The following is a 23,605-nucleotide window of genomic DNA, read 5'->3' on the forward strand; positions in this document are numbered from 1 at the left end:
TTCAACCAAAACGGCAAGATTCCAGATTTTCAGTCATAGCACGAGAATAGTCATCAGGAAGATTAGCATATGAAGCATCACAAAAAATAAATAGTAAGTTCATATCCTTTTGGTCACCTGAGGATAGGGTCTGTTAGAGTTTTCTTTAATGCTTTAATTGCTTTAAACATTCTCGACTTTCTGGTGTTTAATTTCAACGCATAAAAATTAGCCTCTGACCTCCTGAGTGTGCAACCCGTTCAATTGACCAATTGATGAAGGATTGGACTGAAGTCAATCATATACATTTTTACATTTATTCAGAGTTCAGCATGACAAGCATTAATATTCTAACTCAACAACTCGCAGTTTCAATCATGTCTCTTTATATGTTTTTTAGTGAAACCCCAGTTAATTCTCAGAATCTGCACACAATCAAACACAATAAATATACAATTACATTTCTCTGAACAGCAAACCAGCATTGCAGTTTGTCCATCAAATATACAAATTAGCTGTGCTGGAAATACTCAGCAAGTCTGGCAACATCTGTGGAAGAGAAACAGAGTTAACGTTTCAGGTCTGTGATCTTTCACCAAAACTGACAACCGTTGGAATTGTAATTGGCTTTGAGCAGGTGAGGGGTGGGGTGGGGGGGAATAATCTAAAAAATGAATAAGGTCAGACATTTCTGCATGTTGCTCGGGAGAAGAAAAGGTGTTTCATCGGTGCTATATGTCAATGAAGATTGAGCAAGATTTTAATACCCTTGGGGAAGTAATCTAATATAGGTTTTTTAAAATAGTTTCCCTTCAGACGTAAGGCCCCACCTAGAAGAACATAAAGTTAGGAAAATAAGAATTGCCACCACATTGGCAGATGATTGCAAAGAGACCCTAAAAATCAGTAATTGCAGGCCCGAGTTTGGAAACTTTCAGAGACGCTGGAGAGATAGGAAGGCTGATAATGAGAAGAGATTTCATTTCAGGCAGAGAATGGTAAACAATAGGAGACAGACTATCCTTGGAGTAGTATGGAAGATGGTCAGGAGACTAGAGTTGAGTTAAAAGGACCACAGCTTCATTTTTGTAATTAAAGAGGGCATATATAGGAAACACTGCTGCAACCGTGAGTTGGTGGTGACGGGGGTGCATGTTGAAGGCGGTGGATGGGGTGCCAATCAAGCGGGCTACTTTGACCTGGATATTATTGAGCTTCGTGAGTGTTGTTGGAGCTGCACTCATCGAGGCAAGTAAAGAGTATTCCATCACACTCCTTATTGTGACTTGTAATGTTGGAGAGACATTGCATAGACAGGAGGTGAGTTACTCACCGCTGCATTCCTAGCCTCTGACCTGCTCTTGTAGCCATAGCGTTTATATAGCTAATCCAGTTCAGTTTCTGGTCAATGGTAACCCCCAGGATGTTGATAGTGGGGAAATTCAGTGATCGTAATGCCATCGAATGTCAAGGGGAGATGGTTAGATTCTCTCTTGTTTGAGATGGTCATTATCTGGCACTTATGCGTCACGAATGTTAGTTGCCACTTATCAGCTGAAGTCTGAATATTGTCCAGGTCTTGTTGAATTTCTACATGGGTTGCTTCAGTATCTGAGGAGTCATGAATGGTGCTAAACATTGTGCATTCTTCAATGAACATCCCCATTCTGACCTTCTGACCTTATTATGGGGTATTGAGCGATTCTATGTTTTCTGTGCCATTGTATAAGCTTAATCGACAATGTGATTTAGACACCAATCTGGTAACTGTGGAAATATTGACGGGGTGGATTGCTTGCTACAAAATGACCTGATTGGTTTAAGTTATTGGAGTCTCCAGTAATTTGGGGGAAAAGCAGTTCAGGTTACTAAATCTGAAGTCTTTCTGGATGAATGTCCAAGAATATTTCCAGATTGTGCAGTGATTCGGTAATAAACAGTCAGTGGTTAGAAAGGACAAGTCAGATATCTGGCTAACTAAACCTTTCTCAGGAATTTGAGTAGCTAGGTTGAATTGTTTGACAGATCGCTTTTAATTCAGGCACAACAGGCAGACACCAATATAAAGAAAACATCTCAGACAGTGTTTTCTGAGACGGAGATTGAGAATCTCCCTGAGTGCTATCATGATAAGAATGACATCTAATGGGAAAGTGGAGACCTCCCCAGAGGCTGACCGTTAAGGATTGGGCTATAGGTCATCGCATTGTTGTTCCCCCGGCGACCACAGTTAAATGTTGAGAATTACCCATGTGATTTCTATGGTAGGTCATATGGATAATCAAAAAACTCAGGCCAGGTTGAGACAACATTCTGATTGGCCAGGCATGCGTAAAGATGTGGTTGAATTTTGCAGAACATGCCATACCTGCCAGGGAGTTGGGAAGCCTCAGCCTTCATTTAAGCCAAGTCCATTCCAACCGATGCCTGATTTTGATGAACAGTTCGCCCGGTTCCTGTGAGAAATTAAAAGCATGTTTAAATAAATTAACCCGTCCTGTTGGCACTAAATTTTAGCAAGCCTTTTAAAGCAGCTATTCATGCCAGTGATTTAGGAATAGGAGCAGTGTTGCATAAAGATGATGGTGGTGGTATGGAACGACCAGTCAGTTATTTCTTTTTTAAAAAACTAAGTACCAAAAGAAGCACTCCGCTTCAATAGTCATTCTGCTGTAAACAAACTTGTAGACGCTGCATATTGAAAGAGAAATTTGAAAAGGCATATGTAAATTCAACAGGCTTTCAGAAGCCAGGAGGCTGTAAGGAAGACCAAAAGCCGCAAACAGCAGCAGTGGCAACCTCAGAAGAGAGAGAGAGAGCGAGCGAGAGAGAGGGAGAATCTGCTCTCAGAACACTGATACAATAAAGACTGCATGGCCACAACCATCCCTGGGCGTGTTCCATCCCACTGGCAAGGCAGACCCAGCAGAGGTCGCAGCACAGTGATATACAGTTGGGAAGGAGTTGCCATGGGAGTCCTCAACATTGACCCTGGAACCCACGGAGTCTTACGGCATCAGGTCCAACAAGGGCAAGGAAACCTCCTGCTGATTACCACCTTGCCTGCCCACCTCCCCAAACCCTCAGCTGATGATTCAATACTCCTCCATGTTAAAAAAAAATTCACTTGGAGGAAACAAGGCGGGTGGCAAGTGCTCAGGATGTACGCTGAGTGAGGGACTTCGCTGTCCACCACCAACTGTGGCTAGGTAGCACCACTACTGGACGAGTTCTAAAGGACATGACTGCTGGACTCGGTCTGCAGCAGGTGGTGAGAGACTAAACAAACGAGAGAACATACTTGACGTCGTCCTCACCAGTCTGCCTGATGCAGATGCATCTGTGCATGATAGTAATGGTAGGAGTGACAACCTCACAATCCTGTACTGGAGAAGCTATATAAATATGTGGCTCCAAGAGCTAGTCAAAGGCTAGGAATACTGCGGCAGGTAACTCACCTCTTGACTCCACAAAGCCTATCCACCAGCTACAAGGCACAAGTCAGGACTGTGATGGATTACTCTCTGCCTGCCTGGATAGATGGAGCTCCAACAATACTCAAAAAGCTCGACACCATCCAGGACAAAACAACCCGCTGGATTGGCAAACCATCCACAGACATTCACTCCCTCCACCACTGATGCACAGTGGCAGCAGTGTGTACCACCTTCCAGATGCACTGCAGCAACGCACCAAGGCTCCTTACACAGCACATTCCAAACCTGTAACCTTTACCACCTAGAAGGACACGAGCAGAAAATGTACGGGAACACAATTACTTGCAAGTTCCCTTCCAAGCCACACATCATCCTGATCTGGAACGACATTGCCGTTCCTTCACTGTCACTGGATTTCCCTTCCTAACAGTGGGTGTACCTATCCGACATAGACTGCAGCAGTTCAAGAAGGCAGTTCATCAGAACCTTCTCATTGGCAATTAGGGATGGGGAATAAATGCTGGCCTGGCCAGATCTGCCCACATCCCATAAACAAATAATAAAAAGACTTGAACCCAATTCTAAAGCAGAGGTTTGCAGAGGAAAATGGCCAACATGATCACAAAATACGCCTTATTCAAGGAAGTCCAGCGGGAAAATACTCGGAATAAGTGAGCAAAGAGGACCTTGACTTTGAAAAAACAATGTGAAAAGTTTGGGACCTTTAACTGCAAAAAAATCACTTCAATGAGGATAATGTGTAACGTTTAAAAGTGGTGTCGGCTTTTCAATTGTTTTGATAAGTTAAAGCTAATTGCCTTTCTCTGTAATTTAGTGCATTAGCTAGTTACAAAACAGTGTTTAGTTAATGTTGATTTTTTAGTTTTGCTGTAGTAAAAGTCTTTAAAACGTAAAATGTGGTGGAGAATTTGTTAAATTAGTTTGGGGAGCTCATGCCTCTTGTTTTAACGTTAACGATCTCACTGAGGTCGCAACAGTAAATCTCACTCCCATTCTGTCACTCAATAAATCTTAGTCTGATCCTTCTTCTTTCTTCTGCCCTCAGTTTCTGGTGCCACATCGATCCATTGCATTGAAACAAACAAGAGCCATTTATGATCCTATTGTTTTCTTTTCTGGAAATATGCGGTGTATCTTTAAGACAGCAAAGGATCAAAACTGCTATTATGACAGCCAGCTTCAGAAGGAGCATCTTGCTTGCCCCAGATGCAGCCATTCAGAGACTGAGAACAGGATATACAATGCTGCAATTGACTTTTGAAACTAACTGAAAACTGGCTTTCGCAGACACAGTTCAGAAACAGAGATGCAGCTGCCCCCACATGAGCTGAACATTTTATTTACTTATTTTATTTAGATTTACAGCACTGAAACAGGCCCTTCGGCCCACCGAGTCTGTGCTGACCAACAACCACTCATTTATACTAACCCTACAGTAATTCCATATTCCCTGCCACCTACCTACACGAGGAGCAATTTACAACGGCCAATTTACCAATCACCTGCAAGTCTTCGGCTGTGGGAGGGAACCAGAGCACCTGCTAAAAATCCACATGGTCATAGAGAGAACTTGCAAACTCTACACAAGCACTATCCAGAATCGAACCCAGGTCCCTGGAATTCTAAAGCTGCAGTGCCAACCACTGCGCCACTGTGCCGCCCTAGTACATGTCGCTCTTAATTTAAACTGAAGGACGTGAATTTAGACTGACTACATTTTTACCCCTCAAAACCCTGAAGGTTAAGCCAGATCGATTCATTTGAAAGTGGTTGTGAGTTGTTGATCTATTGTGGTTATCGCTGGAAGGAAGAGGAGTTTGAAACTTCGGATGTTGGTCTGGCTTTCCTTACCTTATTGGACACTGGAAGATTGTGAGTGGACTTGGAATCAGAGGACTTCAAGAAACCTTGGACAGTTCCACTTTGGAAGATTGCATTTTGTCAGGAGCATAAATCTGCAAGGACCTTACTGCTTTGGTTCTATGGTGATTTCCATTTTTTGTATATTGCTTTATCTTAGCAGTGTTTAAGTCTTTTTTTAAGTTTTTACCAATAAACTGTTAATTAATTGATACCTAAAGATACCTGGTTTTATTCACCTCATTCAGGGGATTAACATATTGTTCAATTCGGCTGTCACGTTCTTTAATTTGGAAAGTTCAAAGTGATATGTGATGCGATCTGTGGAGTGAAGGGACTAAATTGACAGTGTGTTGCTCCCACCACAATCAGAATCATATATTTTGATTGCAGGCTTTGTCTTGAGTGGTCGTGCCACAACATATTAACTAAGTGATCGCCTGCGATCAAATCATATTTTTAATTAGGATGCTCACCTCTGGGATCAGAATTAGACTAATTGAAGAGCTCCCATTTATAATCATATTAATTACTCATCTCTGGGATAACAAATTTAAATTGGGGTCTTGCGTCTGGCATCATATTTATTTCTCTGGCATTTGGGATCATATCATTTGGACATTTGATTGTTGGGTTCTAAATCTAACACCGGTTACAAAGAAATAAAAAGAACCAGGTCTTGTGTATACTAAGATACAGACTAGACCATTCTAATGGTAGAAGCAGAGTTCTTGGAAAAACAAAATGTTTCTCTGAGTGACTTGAATGAAGTTAAATAAAAATAAGTTAAAAGAATTGCCAGCACAATTAGAGTCAGAGTTGAAATCAGGAGCCAAAAAAACAGAGATAATTGACATAATAGCTGAACACCTGGAATGAGAAGAAGAAGCAGAAAGGGAATACACGAGACAAAAAGTCGTAAGTCAGAGGGTAATGTAATGGACTTGCTAGGATTCAGTTAGAAATGAAAAACAAAACTGGAGATTCAGCAGGAAACAGAAAAAAATCATTAGCAATAAGAGCACTTTAATTGGAAAAAGAGGAAAGGGAGAAAAAGGATTTCAGAGAGAAAATGAAAGGAAAGACAGGCAATTTCTGTGAAAAGAGATGGAATTAAGACAAAAGGGTAGATATAGAGCCAGCGAAAATTCGGGTCAGCAAGAACATGAATTTTGCTCAGGACCAAGCGAAACGTTGTTTCAATTTATAAAGGTTCTTCCTAGGGTCGAGGAAAGGGACGTAGAGGCATTTTTCATATCTTTTGAAAAGATAGCTCAAGAGATCAAATGGCCGAAAGAAAGATGGACACTGCAGGGCAGGTTGGTAGGTAGAGCTCATGACGTTCATGCCATGCTTCCTGAAGAGGCTTCTGTAGATTATGAGATGGCAAAAAAGACTTTTCTATCAGCGTCTGAGTTCGTCCCTGATGTTTACTGTCAGATGTTTAGGAACTTACGGAAATTGGCTGGGCAGACGTATTAGAATGTGAAGGGGGAAGAAAATTAATCTTGAACATTAAGGATAGAAACCACACATCAGGATCTTCGAGAATTGATCCTCTTATAAGTGTTTAAAAACTCCATTCCTTCAGTAGTGAGAACTCATATAGATAAACTTAAAGTTTTGAAAGCTAGGCAAGCAGCAGAAATTGTTGATGATTTTGAGCTTCTGAATGAGCCAAAAACTTTTTTCCGTCACACCCATAAAGCAGAGAAGGATATAAGGTGGGAGAGTGAAAGAAGGCAAGTCGGGGGCGGCACAGTGGTGCAGCGGTTAGCACCGCAGCTTCACAGCTCCAGCAACTTGGAGCGGAGTTTGGAAGTTTTCCCTGTGACTGCATGGGTTTCCACCAGGTGCTCCAGTTTCCTCCCACAGCCAAAGACTTGCAGGCTGATAGGTAAATTGGCAATCGTAAATTGCCCCTAGTGCAAGTAGGTGGTAGAGAACTGAGGGAAGGTAGGGATGTGGTAGGAAATATGGGATGAACGTAGGATCAGTATAAAAGAGTGGTGGATGGTCAGCACAGACTTGGTGGGCCGGAGGGCCTGTTTCAGTGCTGTATCTCTCTATGACTCTAGCTGGGAACAAGAAGGAACAGTTGAGAATGCCCAAGGGTCACTCTCTCAGATCAGAAAGGAAGGTGCAAAGGGTAGAAGTAAGGGTCAGAAGCCAAGAGTTTAACATTGCCACAAAGCGGGTCATTTTCGGTCAAAATGCTGGAAGTTGTGAGGAAAAACCACAGGACTTATTTGGGGTATGCAAAGCTAGTGCAGAGGCAAATACTCTGACTGAGAGTATCGCAGATCAGGCGAAAGCTTTAACAATGTTGCCAAACTATTACTTTTTTATTCATTCATGGGATGTGAGCGTCGCTGGCCAGGCCAGCATTTATTGCCCATCCCGAATTGCCCTTGAGAAGGTGGTGGTGAGCTTCCTTCTTGAACCACTGCAGTCTATTTGGGGTAGGTATACCCACAGTGCTGTTAGGAAGGGAGTCCCAGCATTTTGACCCAGCGACAGTGAGGGAACAGCGATGTAGTTCCAAGACAGGATGGTGTGTGACTTGGAGGGGTATTTGCAGGTGGCGCTGTTCCCATGCATTTGCTGCCCTTGTCCTGCGAGTTGGTAGAAGTCGCGGGTTTGGAAGGTGCTGTCTAAGGAGCCTTGGTGCATTGCTGTAGTGCTTCTTGTAGATAGTACACACTTCTGCCACTGTGCGGCAGTGGTGGAGGGAGTGAATGTTTGTAGATGGGGTGCCAATCAAGCGGGCTGCTTTGTCCTGGAAGGTGTCGAGCTTCTTGAGTGTTGTTGGAGCTGCACCCATCCAGGCAAGTAGAGACTATTCCATCACACTCCTGACTTGTGCCTTGTAGATGGTGGACAGGCTTTGGGTAGTCACGAAGTGAGTTACTCGTCTCAGGATTCCTAGCCTCTGACCTGTTCTTGTCGCCATGGTATTTATATGGCTACTCCAGTTCAGTTTCTGGTCAATGGTAGCCCCTAGGATGTTGATAGTGGGGGATTCAGCGATGGTAATGCTATTGAATGTCAAGGAGAGATGGTTAGATTCTCTCTTGTTGGAGATGGTCATTCTCTGCCACTTGTGCGGCGCAAATATTACTTGCTACTTATCAGCTCAAGCCTGGATATTGTCAGGTCTTGCTGCATTTTGACACGGACTGCTTCAGTATCTGAGGAATCAGCGAACATCCCCACTTCTGACCTTATGATTAAAAGAAGGTCATTGATGAAGCAGCTGAAGATGGTTGGGCCTGGGCCACATTCCTGAGGAACTCCTGCAGTGATGTCCTGGAGCTCAGATGATTGACCTCCAACAACATTTGCGCCAGGTATGAGTCCAGCCAGGGGAGGGCTTCCCCCCTTATTCCCACTGATCTCAGTTTTGCTAGGGCTCCTTGATGCAACCTTACTCGGTCAAATGCTGACTTGATGTCAAGGGCAGTCACTTTCACCTCACCTCTTGAGTTCAGCTCTTTTCTCCATGTTTGAACTGAGGCTCTGATGAGGACAGGAGCTGAGTGGCCCTGGCGGAACCCAAACTGAGCGTCACTGAGCAGGTTATTGTGATGTAAGTGCCGCTTGATGGCACTGTTGATGACACCTTCCATCACTTTACTGATGACTGACAGTAGGCTGATGGGGCGGTAATTGGCCAGGTTGGACTTGTCCTGCTTTTTGTGCACAGTAGATACCTGGGCAATTTTTCACATTGCAGGTTAGATGCCAGTGTTATAGCTGTACTGGAACAGCTTGGCGAGGGGCACGGCAAGTTCTGGAGCACAGGTCTTCAGGACTATTGCCGTAATATTGTCAGGGCCCAAAGCCTTTGCAGTATCCTGTACATTCAGTCGCTTCTTGATATCACGTGGAGTGAATCGAATTGGCTGAAGTCTGGCATCTGTGATGCTGGGGACTTCAGGAGGACGCCGAGATTGATCATCAACTCGGCACTTCTGGCTGAAGATGGTTGCAAATGCTTCAGCCTTATCTTTCACACTGATCTGCTGGGCTCCCCCATCATTGAAGATAGGGATATTTGTGGAGCCACCTCCTCCAGTTCGTTGTTTGATTGTTCACCACTATTCATGCCTGGATGTGGCAGCACTGCAGAGCTTAGATCTGATCCGTTGGCTATGGGATCACTTAGCTCTGTCTATCGCATGCTGCTTACGCAGTTTGGCATGCAGATAGTCGTGTGTTGTAGCTTCACCAGGTTGACACTTAATTTTGAGGTATGTCTGGTGCTGCACCTGGCATGCCCTCCTGAACTCTTCATTGAACCATGGTTGGTCTCCTGGCTTGATGGCAATGTTAGAGTGGGTTATATGCCAGGCCATGAGGTTGCAGATTGTGGTTGAGTACAATTCTGCTGCTGCTGATGGCCCACAGCGCCTAATGGATGCCCAGTTTTGCATTGTTAGATCTGTTCGAAATCTGTCACATTTAGCACGGTGGCAGTGCCACACAACATGATGGAGGGTATCATCAATGTGAAAGTGGGACTTCAACCCCACAACGACAGTGCGGTGGTCACTCCTATCAATACTATCACGGACAGATGCATCTGCGGCAGGCAGATTGGTGAGGACGAAGTCAAGTATGTTTTCCTCTCTCGTTGGTTTCCTCACCACCTGCTGCATACCCAGTCTAGCAGCTATGTCCTTCAGGACTCGGCCAGCTCGGTCAGTAGTGGTTTTACCGAGCCACTCTTGGTAATGGACATGAAGTCCCCCACCCGAAGTACATTCTGTGCCCTTTCCACCCTCAGTGCTTCCTCCAAGTGTTGTTCAACATGGAGGAGTACTGACTCATTAACTGAGGGAGGGCGGTCAGTGATAATCAGCAGGAGGTTTCCGTGTCCATGGTTGACCTGATGCCATGAGACTTCATGGGGTCCAGAATTGATGTTGAGGACTCCCAGAGCAACTCCTTCCCTACTGTATACCACTGTGCTGCAACCTCTGGTGGGTATATCCTGCCGGTGGGACAAGACATACCCAGGGATGGTGATGGCAGTGTCTGGGACATTGTCTGTCAGGTATGATTGTGTGAGTATGACTATGTTAGGCTGTTGCTTGACTAGTCTGTGGGATAGCTCTCCAAACTTTGGAACAAGCCCCCAGATGTTAGTAAGGAGGACTCTGCAGGGTCGACAGGGCTGGGTTTGCCGTTGTCATTTCTGGTGCCTAGGTCGATGCCGGGTGGTCGTCTGGTTTCATTCCTTTTTATTGACTTCGTAGCGTTTAGATACAACTGAGTGGCTTGCTAGGACATTTCAGAGGGCATGTAAGAGTCATGTGGGTCTGGAGTACTAAATACTAAAACTACAAGGAGTTAAGAATAAAATACCTGTGAGTTATAATGAATTTCTGCCAAAGGGGATAGTAACTCCGTATCCAGTAAATGAGGCAGGAAAACCTGTCATGTTATTCAGGCAGACAAGAAAACCAAATGTTGGCCAGGGGCTGCAAGAAGTACTGAGTCTGTTACAAACTGCTGAGCAGTCTGTGAACTGAAGTAACCTGAGCCCAGGCACTGGCCTGTGCTGGTAGAAACCAGTTTGAACTAATTAAGTTATGTGAAGAACAAGGCAGATATCACAAGAAGGGAGCATTATTTGGACACGGGGTGATACCGGGGAACTTGGGCCTGGGCCAATAAGGAGAAGATACGAACGAGGTGAGCAGGCCTAAACCAACGGGAAAGAGACAACACAGCTCGAAGAGGTAAGAAAGAGAATAAGTATCAAGAATCTTGGGCATAGAGCCAGTGAAACGCAGGAGACCAACCAGCGTGGAAGTGGAAGACCCTGCATCAGCAATGCAGAGACAACGTAAAAGAGAGAGAGAACAGAATGCCTGGCCAGCGTCAGCTCTCCCCTTTTCGGGTATTAGCCTTTAATTTCTGTGACTAGGTCAGGGAATGTCAGAGGATCCTTGTGGGTGTGTGTATCGATTCTAGTTTTGTCATAAACTGTATATCACAGTTTGAGTTGCATGCTTTTGTCTAGCCAAGTGTATAGGCCTTATTCTTATATTGTATAACAACGTGAATAAAGTAAATTGTTCGTTAAAGTAAGGACTGAGTTTCCTCCTCTTTGTACTAAGCAATTAACCATAGCTGGTGGATTAGGTGGAGGGCGGATTTCCTGTAAACCCCGATATCCCAATCACCCATCCTGAGCCTGAATTAAGAGGACTGAGTCCCATATGACGGTCAGGGTCAAGTGGGCGAAGGGAACAAAGGGGTCAAAGGGGCCAAAGGTGCTTGCTGGTCCATCGGGACACAGTGAGCTGAAGGGCCTCTTTCTGTGCTGTATTACGCTATGACTCTATAACTCTAACTGTCATGATAGTATTAAGCCGAAAACTGATCAGTTACATTGTTAATTCAGTCATTTCATTCCATATTTACAGTACACACGGTACCTCACAGTTGTAATAAAGTCATATACTATCTATTCATCCCACTGGGGCAAACTTTCACTGGGTCAACATTCTCACCAAATACTAAAGCATTCCACAATGCAAGGCTCACAAATTCAACACAAGTTTACTTTTCTGAGTCTCACTGATCTGTTCTGATTCTCTGAGGGATTACTGATGCTTATCCTCCACATGAGCAGTCGTCCTAATCCCGTGTGCCTATCCTGCTCTCAAACCCGGCATCCGCTTACATTAAGGCAATTGATACAGGAGCGTCTCAGTGACTGAGGTTGGTGAGTCTTGAGCCTGAGCCGGGCACAGTGAGTGTCCCGAGTTAATCCGGCACTCCAGGGGCAGTTTAAAAGGAGCTTTGCTCTGTATCTAACCCGTGCTGTACCTTCTCTGAGAGTGTTCGATGGGGCAGTGCAGGCGAGGAGAGTTATTCCTTACCTATTGCCCAATCCTCCCTACACTTTCACTTCCTTTATCTGATTTGACTTCATCTCGATTACTACATTGACTCCTTTGTTGGGCCTCTTACATTTCGGATTAGAAAGAAGTCTTTTGCTCAGAGTAGGAGCTTCATTACCTATTCTCTTTATATAATTCTCTGGTACAATTGATCGATTTTTATTTGTTTCATGTGTTGTGGGCAAGGCCACCATTTGTTGCCCAACCTTAATTACCCTTGAGAAAGTGGTGATGAGCTGCCTTTTTGAACTGATGCGGTCAACCTGGTGCAGGTGAACCAATGGTGCTGTGAAGGAGGGAGTTCCAGGTTTTTGATCCAGCGACAGAGAAGAAACGGCGATAAATTCCAAGTCAGGATGGTGTATGTCTTGGAGGGAAACTTCCAGATGATGATTTCCCCATGCTTCTGCTACCCTTGTACTGCAAGGTGGCTTAGAATGTGCTGTTGTGGAAGTGAGCAGAAAGGCATGGCACTATGCTTAATGGGAAATATAGCCAAGTTAGGAATAGTAGCTTTGCTGAGCTTTGATTTTAAGTGGCAGAAACCACAATGAAATAGTTAAAAGTAAAGGCAGAGCGTGTGAGACTGTAAAGACTAGCCGACACTGGTAATTGCAAGGACATCTGTTCTTTATGGCCTGATTGTGTGACTCCCTGTGGTTTGGAACAAATGGACTCCTGTGAATCAAATGATGTCCATCCCTGTGTGAGTGATAAGGAGTGCTAGGCCCCTCTTATCTTCGTGAGCTGCCACTACTTGTAGCTGCAGGCTGCACGAAACACTCAGGAATGTAAACCTAATAGAGATAGCAGGATGCTCCGCAATTACTTGTCACAAGGGAGAAACAGAACTCATGATCCATGTAGGGAGTGAGACCAGCATGGTTATTGATGATTCCTATGCTCTTGCTAATTAGCTTGCTTGTCCGCTTTGTTTTATCTTGCTGGTACAAAACAATATTTTATTAGTAACAAGTATGTATTGAGAATGGAGTGTATTGTAACCTCAGTAACAGATGTACTGCATGTCACCACGTGGGTGAAGTCGAATTGTACCGCACTGATTGGTTAAACAAGGAGGTGTAGCATGAATCTTAATGTATAAACAGTGGTACCTGTATCACAAACTTCACTTACTCTGGGGGGGGACCCGACAGACTCTGGTGGAGTCAGTGCCGCTGTTCTCAGAGTAAGTCCGCTGGCGACTGTGCAAATAAAGTAATTGATTTTACCTACACATCCGACTCGGTATATTTACTGAACCAGACTGAAGGCAAAAAGAACTCAGATTTACATTTTGGTGTCAGAAGTGGGATCTCAACAGACGACCGCCGATCATTAGCGAAATCAGAATCAGACTAGTCTTGGACGGAGAGAGAGGAAATGGGCCCCCGACGTGAGTAGTTGAAATATGACCATGTCGGTTTTCCTCTGTCCCGTAGTCCGATAAAAGTTTGATCACTCGCTGATGGTCAGGTAAGATCGTCTGGACGAGATCAACGATCAGTCTGGCGGATTCGAAAGACAAAGTTCAGTCGATGTAGGTACGACTGAGGTGTTATATCGTTAGGTCAGGTTCAGTTGGTTATTTTAGACTGCGGCTGAGGGGAACTGAGGTTAAAATTTTATTTAGGTCAGGTTCCGTTGGTTAGTTTAGACTCTGGCTGAGGGGAACTGAGGTTTAAGTTTTATTTTTAAGTCAGGTTTAGTCGGTTAGTTTAGACTACGGCTGATGGGACTGAGGTTAAAGTTAAAGTTGGTCTCGACTGAAGGCTTAAGCAGGTTGTTTTAGAATGGCTGAGGTTAAGGTTTTATTTGTATTTTTAGGTTTGAATAAGATAATTTGTGAGTAACGTACTGGGTGATAAATATCCGGATAAAGGGAAAGACTTCAGATAATTATCGGCAGCCTTAAATAAGAAATTAGGAGACCAATGGCCCTTAGGGGAGACAAAAGATTTGGAAGTGACTAAAAAAAAAACCCCAAGAAAAAAATCTGGAAACAAAATAAAGGCAATAGGGCCAAAGAATTAATTGGATTATGGAGACAATATTGTCAGGAGAAAAAAAAATAGAACCCTCCTATCAAGTTGGCAAGAAAACGCCCTTAAATTAGGAATACTGATTAGTGAAGGGGGAAACCAAAAGACTCTAAATATTCTGTTGATCCCAACATTGACTGCGCCTGTTCGTCTCCTTGTGTGTGGTTCGTCCTTTGTTTGTGTTGCTGTGTCTATTCGTTTTCTTGTGTCTTGTTTGTTTTCTTTCGTTTTAATGCTGCTTGATTCATAGAAAAGAACTAGGGTTTGAGAAAGTAGAAGGAAGAATGGGCTCGACAGCTTGTAAGGAAGAAGGGTTGCCCCCGGGGACAAGTAAATCATGTCCTCTGCAGAAAGGCGACCCACGTCCGTTGCCCACTCGAGAAAGATGCAGAAGCGCCACGGTAAAAATGTGTTTTAAAGATAGGTATGTTTCAGAGTAAAAACAAGTTACCGTGTCTTTGATTTGAATGTGAGAATGTTGGAAGCTTCCGCAAATGAATTGAATGTCTGGAATGTACAGCCTGTGTTCTGTACAGCTTGTGTTCTGTAAAACTGACTGTCGTTGACTCTTTGTTGTCTGGCCTTAATGATGAGAGAATGAGTCTGTTACTTTTTTTATTTTTACAAGTGTATATTTTGAGGGAACCTTGAGTCATGTTTTGGTTGTGAATTAGTTGAACCTGTGTGTGTTCCTTGACATTGGGACAGGGAATTTTGAAAGAGATTTGGTATTTTGAATTCGTAACCCATTACAGAAATCAATTTTCGAAGTTGTTTGGAATTGAATGAGTGTGAAAAGTGATTGTTGAGTGTGTTCATTTCGATTTAGTGTTGTTCACCCAGGAATGGAATATAAAATTGAATTATATTTTAAGTTAAAATTTTATTTTTTATTAAAAGGTTAGTTTTGCAACTGTGAAAAGACAATGAACAATTTTCTAAGAGATAAGCTTCAGCCTTGAAGGTCTGAAGATGTTTGGCAGAAATCCAATTTGAAGTTTACCATTCCTGCTTTAATTGGAGTTCCAGTTTAAAATCTGTTCTAGTTTTTTTTTGCAGTTTAAATTAAAGACATGTTTTATTGACTGTTTTAAGTAGCAAATGTTAGGAATTGGATATTGGTCTAAGGGAGAGAAGGATAAACAAAGGAGATATAGGAAAGATTCTGTCTGTTTAAAGTTTACTTAAGAAGCTGGTGTTAAATATTTTGTGTTAAGAATGTTAAATAACTTTTCCTTTAGTTTTTGGTTTTATTACAGTCATTTGAAAAGGCGCCTGAAGAAAGAACAAGAAAATGACGCAATTTACCTATCTTTTAAAATAAGCACATGCTATTCTGTTCTGTGTGTAGTTAATAAGTATTATAAGTTAATACGTCTGAATTGAATTAATACTATTAAGGTTAATTGACCTGTTAAATTGAATAACTGGAAATTTCATTTGTTGCCACAATGAACTTTCAAGTTTATTATGTCATGTTTTGGAGGAGTCTTTGGTTCCGGACAGAGGACTCACTCATATAACATTGGCAGTTTTGATATTAAATATTGATTGCAGTGAATTGGAATTTGGAATCATCTTTGTTAAAAAAGAAATAATCCTTGGATTAGAAACCTCTTATAAAAGATGCAAAAAAATAAGTTTGGAAACAATTGGAGTTTAATCTAAAATGCTGTCTTTCCTGATGGAGATGGTTTCCTTTGGAGTTGATAATGTTACTAAAGATTTTGTTGTTTGACAATCCTAAGGATAAAAAAAAACATTTAAAAAGGAGTTTAGTTCTTTTCCATTAAAAAAAAGGTTACGTAAAGCGGCGCAGCGGAGAATGCTTTGCTCCGCCCCCTTGGAGACAAGCAAGAAATTAACCCTGCTGCAACCATCCTTATCAATGAGACAAAGTGCTTGAGAAAGAGAGATAGTTGCAAGCACTTCTGTCTTTAACGTACAAAAAGTACAACCAAGTCTGGGCATAAGAAATTGGAATCAATAAACAAAATTAAATTGATATGAGTGGTTATTTAAAGCATTCAAAGAGAAATTTACTGTTATTTGAATTTGGAATAATGTGAGATGTCGAAAATCCAGTTTAATTTGGCAAGTGATTTAAGGAATTAAAATGTCATCTAAGGTTAAAAAAAAACATAAACAATATACACTAATGTCTGGAATCAAATGGAAATGTTCGATTTCTGTTCTAAGGAATTACTAATATTAATTGTAAAGGTTCTCCAGGGCTCAAAATGAAATAGAATTATAATTAATGGGAATTGGCAATCAGATCTGGCTGATGCAAGCGCTAATAAAGGAATTGGGGCGGCACAGTGGCGCAGTGGTTAGCACCGCAGCCTCACAGCTCCAAGGACCCAGGTTCGATTCCGGGTACTGCCTGTGTGGAGTTTGCAAGTTCTCCCTGTGTCTGCGTGGGTTTTCTCCGGGTGCTCCGGTTTCCTCCCACAAGCCAAAAGACTTGCAGGTTGATAGGTAAATTGGCCATTATAAATTGTCACTAGTATAGGTAGGTGGTAGGGAAATATAGGGACAGGTGGGGATGTTTGGTAGGAATATAGGATTAGTATAAATGGGTGGTTGATGTTCGGCACAGACTCGGTGGGCCGAAGGGCCTGTTTCAGTGCTGTATCTCTAATCTAATCAAATCTAATTCTGGGGATAAACAAATAGTGAAATAAACAGCTAATTTCCAAGAAGCCTCGAATTTTCCAGTGAATGTCAGGAAAGTGTAGATAAGACTAGCAATTGATAGTTTTCTCTTGGAGATATGAGTTTTTAAGAGAGCTACATTTGAAAGTCTGGCCATAACCTGAGACATCAGGACCCTGCAGGGGGAGGTAAGCAAAGATCTCAGATAGACACCACCAGCCCCCCCCCACTTTTCCTCACCGCTGATATTTGATCTTTTGATAACATCACCTGAGAGTTCAGAATATGTGGCATGACAGTGGAATACCAGTGCAAGTGTGCAGATGTGATTTGTTATTGGAAAGTAACGGAAGCATTCGTGGCATTTTCAACCTCAAAGGCGAGCAACCCTAAGGATACCAAAAGGATTGAAAAAAAAAGATTAAAATGGAGTGTGGTTTTTTTCCGATCAGAGAAGAAAAAGGTTTTGTAAAGTGACGCAGCTGAGACAATTTTGCTCCACCCCTTGAAAAAAAAACCCCACTGCAGCTGCTGTTTTTCCATTTAACCCACCACACAATTTTGCATTGCTGAAAGTAAAATTTATATATATTGGACATTGTTAAATTTTACATTTCTAAATTGACAGATAGAATTGGACAAATTAACCCATTGGGCTCAGGGGCAGAGCCACAGTGGATTCTTTGTGGGATGTTTTTAAGCAGGTGACGACAGGCCATGTGAGAATTGATGCCACAGCGAGAGATCCAGCAGCTTTGAGAATTTAAGACATTAATTGCAGACATCAAATATCACAGCATCTTTATCAATGAGACAATTTTCAGCATCTGCAATATTTTGCTTTTATTTTAGTAGACAATTTAATCTACCAGGTGTGTCAGCTTTTGACAGCAAAGGCCCTCAAGGGACCTTTTGTGTCAAAATCATTGGGGGGGGTGTACAAGGGCAGGAGCTAACAATCAAACCAGCATTCAAAATTTATTAAACGGGCAACAAGCTCCAATCACCACGATTACCCCCACATTTTAATTACTAATGAGTAAGGTTACGACCCAACAGCCACAAGTGACTGATCTCCCTTGCCCGGCCTTGACTACAGGACCAGAAAATGGACTTGCGATAATAAAAACTAATAAAATTGTATATGATAACATAAAACTTGAGTTGGTACCGGTAATATTGAATATCTCAGATATCCAGCTACCTGGCTGGTGCCCTAAGACCCGAGAGTTGTACAAGATATTACTGTAACAATTGCTGAGACAGGAATTTGGTAATGAGGGAATAATAAAGGGAAAGAGACATAAACATAGTTTAGTGAATGACGCAGCCACAGTCCTTAATAAGGGAACTTCAATTGTCAATACTATAGATTTGGAAAATGTGGACCAGAATGTGAGAACTGTTAGTCAGCTAGTAAAGGATATTTTGTAAAAGGAACAAAAAGGACAGAGTGGTGTAGCTAAAGTAGGAAAGACTTGATGAATACGGTGACAGGAAGGGCAATGAGGTTGCCTGGGGATGTCATAGCAGGAAATAGGACCCGCAAGAGAAAGGGTTAAAGATTTATGAAGGAGCTGTGCAGACAACTGCACAAGGTGAGGCAGGAGGTTCTATAGAAACATGATAGAGGAACAGCCAAAGGTGCCTGTTGTGGGAGACAAAGTAATGGTAAAGGGAAGGGCCGATAGAAATACATGGTCCCAACTGAAAAAATATAATCAAGGGAATAATGGTAGTATTGATAGGCATTTGGATTATTATTTGATGGGTTACTAACTGAGCAAGGATTGTGGGGAATGAAACCCGAGCACAACGGGACCATATAGATAATTTCGAAAGAGTAGAGATGATAAGAGTATAAATTAACTCCTGGGTTCCCCAGGACATGTTCGGTCCCCACAGGTAGACATGTATCCCTCATTGGAGGATACTCACAACATGGACAAGTACTAACACCTGGTGACCACCAGGGCAGTGTGTTCAAATTACAGATATAACCACTAGTGGCGAATGGGAAAGAACCGGACTGCAGTGGCTGTGGGGCCTGCAGAACAAAGACCCGGTAATGGATGCACGACGGATTAATGAAAGGAGTATTAATATGGACTATATGAACTATGGGGCATTGCACAACATGTTGGATGGGAAGTGTGTACGGTGTTCCACAGATGACTGTGCTAACTGCGTGACCAGACAGAAAGGGGAAGGGGTAACTGAGAGCTGTGTCTTTGGAATTGTTTGTGCCCCTCCCATTGGGCAACAGATGATAAGGAAAGTTGAAAGGAACATGGATGTGTGTGGGTACATCGAGCCCAGGGGAAGCGTTGTATGATAATGTTAAACATGCGATTGTGCCTGTCCTGGTCAACATCTCAGGGATGCAAATGTCGGGATATTGTACGGAACAGGCAAGAAATATGTATAGTGTATTAAGTAAGATTGTAATGCAGCAGGCTGCCAATGCCATGGGTGCCGTCAGATTTCGAGGTCAGAATCAACTTTATAGGACAAGGAGAGGGATAGTTAATGACGTTGCTACCGGATTCAATACCGGTGCCTCCATAGTAAAATACAGTTAATACTGGCCATAATATGGGGCATACTAGCTTGCCGTTCATACAGGCGATATGTGCAGCGAAGGAGGATGAAAACCAGAGCAAAGGCAAGGGAGACAATTTGTCTTTCTAGAAATATTCTTTTAGTAACCAGTAACATATATTAATGAACAGTGACATTTCAAATAATGAGAGTGTTTGTCGTAAATACAGTTCGTGAATGTTGGAACAAATTCGAGAAAATTCGAGGCAAATTGATGCAAGACAGGTGCCAGTTTGGATCAATGACACCCAGTTGGAATACTTAACTAGTCACACAAATGATAAAATTACCAGGTGCCAAATCAGAAAATTTAAAGTATGGAAAGATCAGGAATGTGTAAATACAGGATCTATGAGTATTGGAGTAGTGTTGGGAATACCTGTAATTCTGAGAGATAAGTTAGGGATGCAATTATACAAAGTAGAAAATACAGGAGTGATAAGGGGAAAGATTACATAAAATACAATGATATGTTACCCTATGTTATGGAAATTGGAAAAGAGGTAATTGGAACAATATTGTCCATTGTCTGAGTGTAGTCTGGAAAACCAGGTGGTCATACGTCCTCATCCTAACTATAAAACGGCAGGATCAAAATGTGGGTTTAATGCCACTGTAAATTACACCATGGAGACTAGGAAAGCATTGTCAGAGCTAACCCATGTGGCCTATATGGGAAAGGGGAGATATCGCTTAACCAACACAGCGAAGGAGTACCAGTATGGACATAAACGGACCTGCCCGGTGAGCAACAGTACATTTTGGTTCAACCCACAAATACCAACCCGAGTAGGGAAGATGGCGTTGGTACAGATACATAAGCAAAAGACAGAAACAATAACTGTGACAGAAAGTTTTAAGGTGGATTTGACTATTCAGCCATTGCCCACATGCTTGGGTAAAGAGAGACAGCAGCTAGAAGTCATTGCTGTAGTGTAATACAATTTGGAACAACAGTCAAAGATGCAACAAGATGAGATTGACGAGATAAATGATTCTACCTGGCAGGAGGACTTATGGAACTGGGGGTCAGACGTGCAGATACACCCCTGGTTTAGAATTATCTCCCATGTCCTGATAGTGGTTTTGTGTATCATGGTGTTAGATGTGACATACTTAATTTGGCAACTTTAGAAATTAATTAGGCGATGTAAGAGGATGTATGAACACAGGTTGGACAGCTACCCGAAAAAGCAATTAGTGTTCGAACTTGCTCTGTCAAAGGAGGGACAATTAGTTATGCCATAAAAGGGTAAATGTATAACCTATTCATATATTGTTAAAATGAATTAGTGAATGATCAGTATACTCTAAGAATGGAATTGAGACTGTATTATGTTCGCACAATTGATTGATTATGTAATAGTGATGGTTAAATTGTGCTTTCTTCAATATTACACTGCTTATGCTTTGCGAGTGAAATTGTAATTGGACAAGTGTACCATCTTTTATTTTGTAAGCAGATAGTTGAAGCCCCTGCAAAACTTATGCCTTTACAGAGTTCCCGCAGGCCCCGATTATGGCACAAGCAGGCAACGTATTGAGTGCGACCCCTCTGGGTGTTGAAGACTGTTTCTAGACAAATAGAGACCATTAAAGGCACCTAGGTGGGATCAAGAGAATGATTTTTACACATGTTTTGAAGAATCAAAGGGGGGACTGTGAGAACAGAATTTAGATTTTAGAATTTTTAAGAACAGAATTACATGGGAACATTTAAGATGAAACAATTAATCAGTCATGTACTGCTAACAAGCTAGCTTCTGTGCTGCAGGGAGGGACAGCTTATCAGAAATGACTTCATAACTTCAGGGCTGCAGAGGCAACTTGGCCTTGCAGCTGGTACAGAGAGAGAGAGACATTGTACTTCAACAGCACTCTTCTTATCACCCAGACATGACAATCCTAGGGAAAAGTTAGAATGAAAAACATAATGACCAGGCTAATACACGCCCTCTTGTTAGAGGGTGGCTCAGCCTACCCTTCAAATTCAGCAGTTGCTGAGTTTTTTCTTTATTTGCTTTTATATTTTACTGTTTAAATGTTATTTGAGTAAATAGATCCATATAATCCTAGTGACGATATATAATCATATACAAGTTGATCGGTAGAGAGAAGGTTATCATAGAATGATAAAAGGGGAGAATGTGGAAGTGAGCAGAAAGGTATGGCACTATGCTTAATGGGAAATATAGCCAAGTTAGGAATAGTAGCTTTGCTGAGCTTTGATTTTAAGTGGCAGAAACCACAATGAAATATTTAAAAGTAAAGGCGGAGCGTGTGAGACAGTAAAGACTAGCCGACACTGGTAATTGCAAGGACATCTGTTCTTTATGGCCTGAGTGTATGACTCCCTGTGGTTTGAAGTAGATGGACTCATATGAATCAAAGGATGTCCATCCCTGTGTGAGTGATAAGAAGTGCTAGGCCCCTCTTATCTTCGTGAACTGCCACTACTTGATGTTGCTGCAGACGGCATGAAACACTCAGGAATGTACACCTAATAGAGATAGCAGGATGCGCCGCAATTACTTGTCACAAGGTCGAGACGGACTCATGATCTATGTAGGGAGTGAGACCAGCATGGTTATTGATGATTCCTATGCTCTTGTTAATTAGCTTGCTTATCCACTTTGTTTTATCTTGCTGGTACAAAACAATATTTTATTAGTAACAAGTATGTATTGAGAATGGAGTGTATTGTAACCTCAGTAACAGATGTACTGCATGTCACCACGTGGGTGAAGTTGAATTGTACTGCACTGATTGGTTAAACAAGGAGGTGTAGCATGAATCTTAATGTATAAACAGTAGTACCTGTATCACAAACTTCACTTACTCTGGGGGGGACCCGACAGACTCTGGTGGAGTCAGTGCCGCTGTTCTCAGAGTAAGTCCGCTGGCGACTGTGCAAATAAAGTAATTGATTTTACCTACACATCCGACTCGGTATATTTACTGAACCAGACTGAAGGCAAAAAGAACTCAGATTAACATATGTAGGTACCAATGATACAGGCAGGACAAGGAAGGAGGTTCTGCAGAGTTAGTATGAGGAGCTAGTCACCAAATGAAGAAGCAGAACATCAAAGGTAATTATATTGCGGAAGGCGATGGCGTAGTGGTATTGTCAGTGGACGAATAACCCAGAGACCCAGGGTACTGCTTTGGGGACATGGGTTCGAATCCCATCACGGCAGAAGGTGGAATTTAAATTCAAATAATAAATCTGGAATGAAAAGCTAGTCTAATGACGGCCATGAAAATATCATTTATTGTCATAAAAACCATCTGGTTCATTAATGCCATTTAGGGAAGGAAATTTGCTGTCCTTACCTGGTCTGGCCTACATGTGACTCCAGACCCACAGCAAGCCACTCTGTTGTATCTAACTGCTGCAAAGTCAATAAAGAATGAAACTGGACTGACCACCCGGAATAAACCTCGGTGCCGGAACCAACAAGGGCAAATCCAACCCTGAAAAGTCTTCCTTACTAACATCTGGGGGCTAATGCCAAAGTTGGAAGAGCTGTCCCACAGACTAGTCAAGCAATAGCCTGACACAGTCAAATTCATGGAATCATACCTTACAGATACTGTCCCAGACACCACCATCACCGAGTCTGTCCTCTCCTATCGGCAGGACAGACCCAGCAGAGGTAGCGGCACAGTGGTATACAGTAGGGAGGGAGTTGCTCTGGGCGTCCTCAACATCGACTTCAGACCCCATGAAGTCTCATGGCGTCAGGTCAAACATGGGCAAGAAAACCTCCTGCTGATTACCACCTACCGCCCTCCCTCAGCTGATGAATCCGGACTCTTCCATGCTGAACAGCACCTGGAGGAACCAATGAGGGTGGCAAGGGTACAGAATGTACTCTGGGTGGGGGACTTCAATGTCCATCACCAAGAGTGGTTCAGTAGCACCACTACTGACCGAGTCCTAAAGAACATATCTGCTAGACTGGGTCTGTGGCCGGTGGTGAGAGAACCAACAAGAGGGAAAAACATATTTGACTTTGTCCTCACCAATCTACCTGTTGCAGATGCATCTATTGGTAGGAGTAACCACAGCACAGTCCTTGTGGAG

Source organism: Heterodontus francisci, chromosome 28 (genome assembly GCF_036365525.1).
Source record: "Heterodontus francisci isolate sHetFra1 chromosome 28, sHetFra1.hap1, whole genome shotgun sequence".
In the NCBI taxonomy this organism is placed as follows: Eukaryota; Metazoa; Chordata; class Chondrichthyes; order Heterodontiformes; family Heterodontidae; genus Heterodontus; species Heterodontus francisci.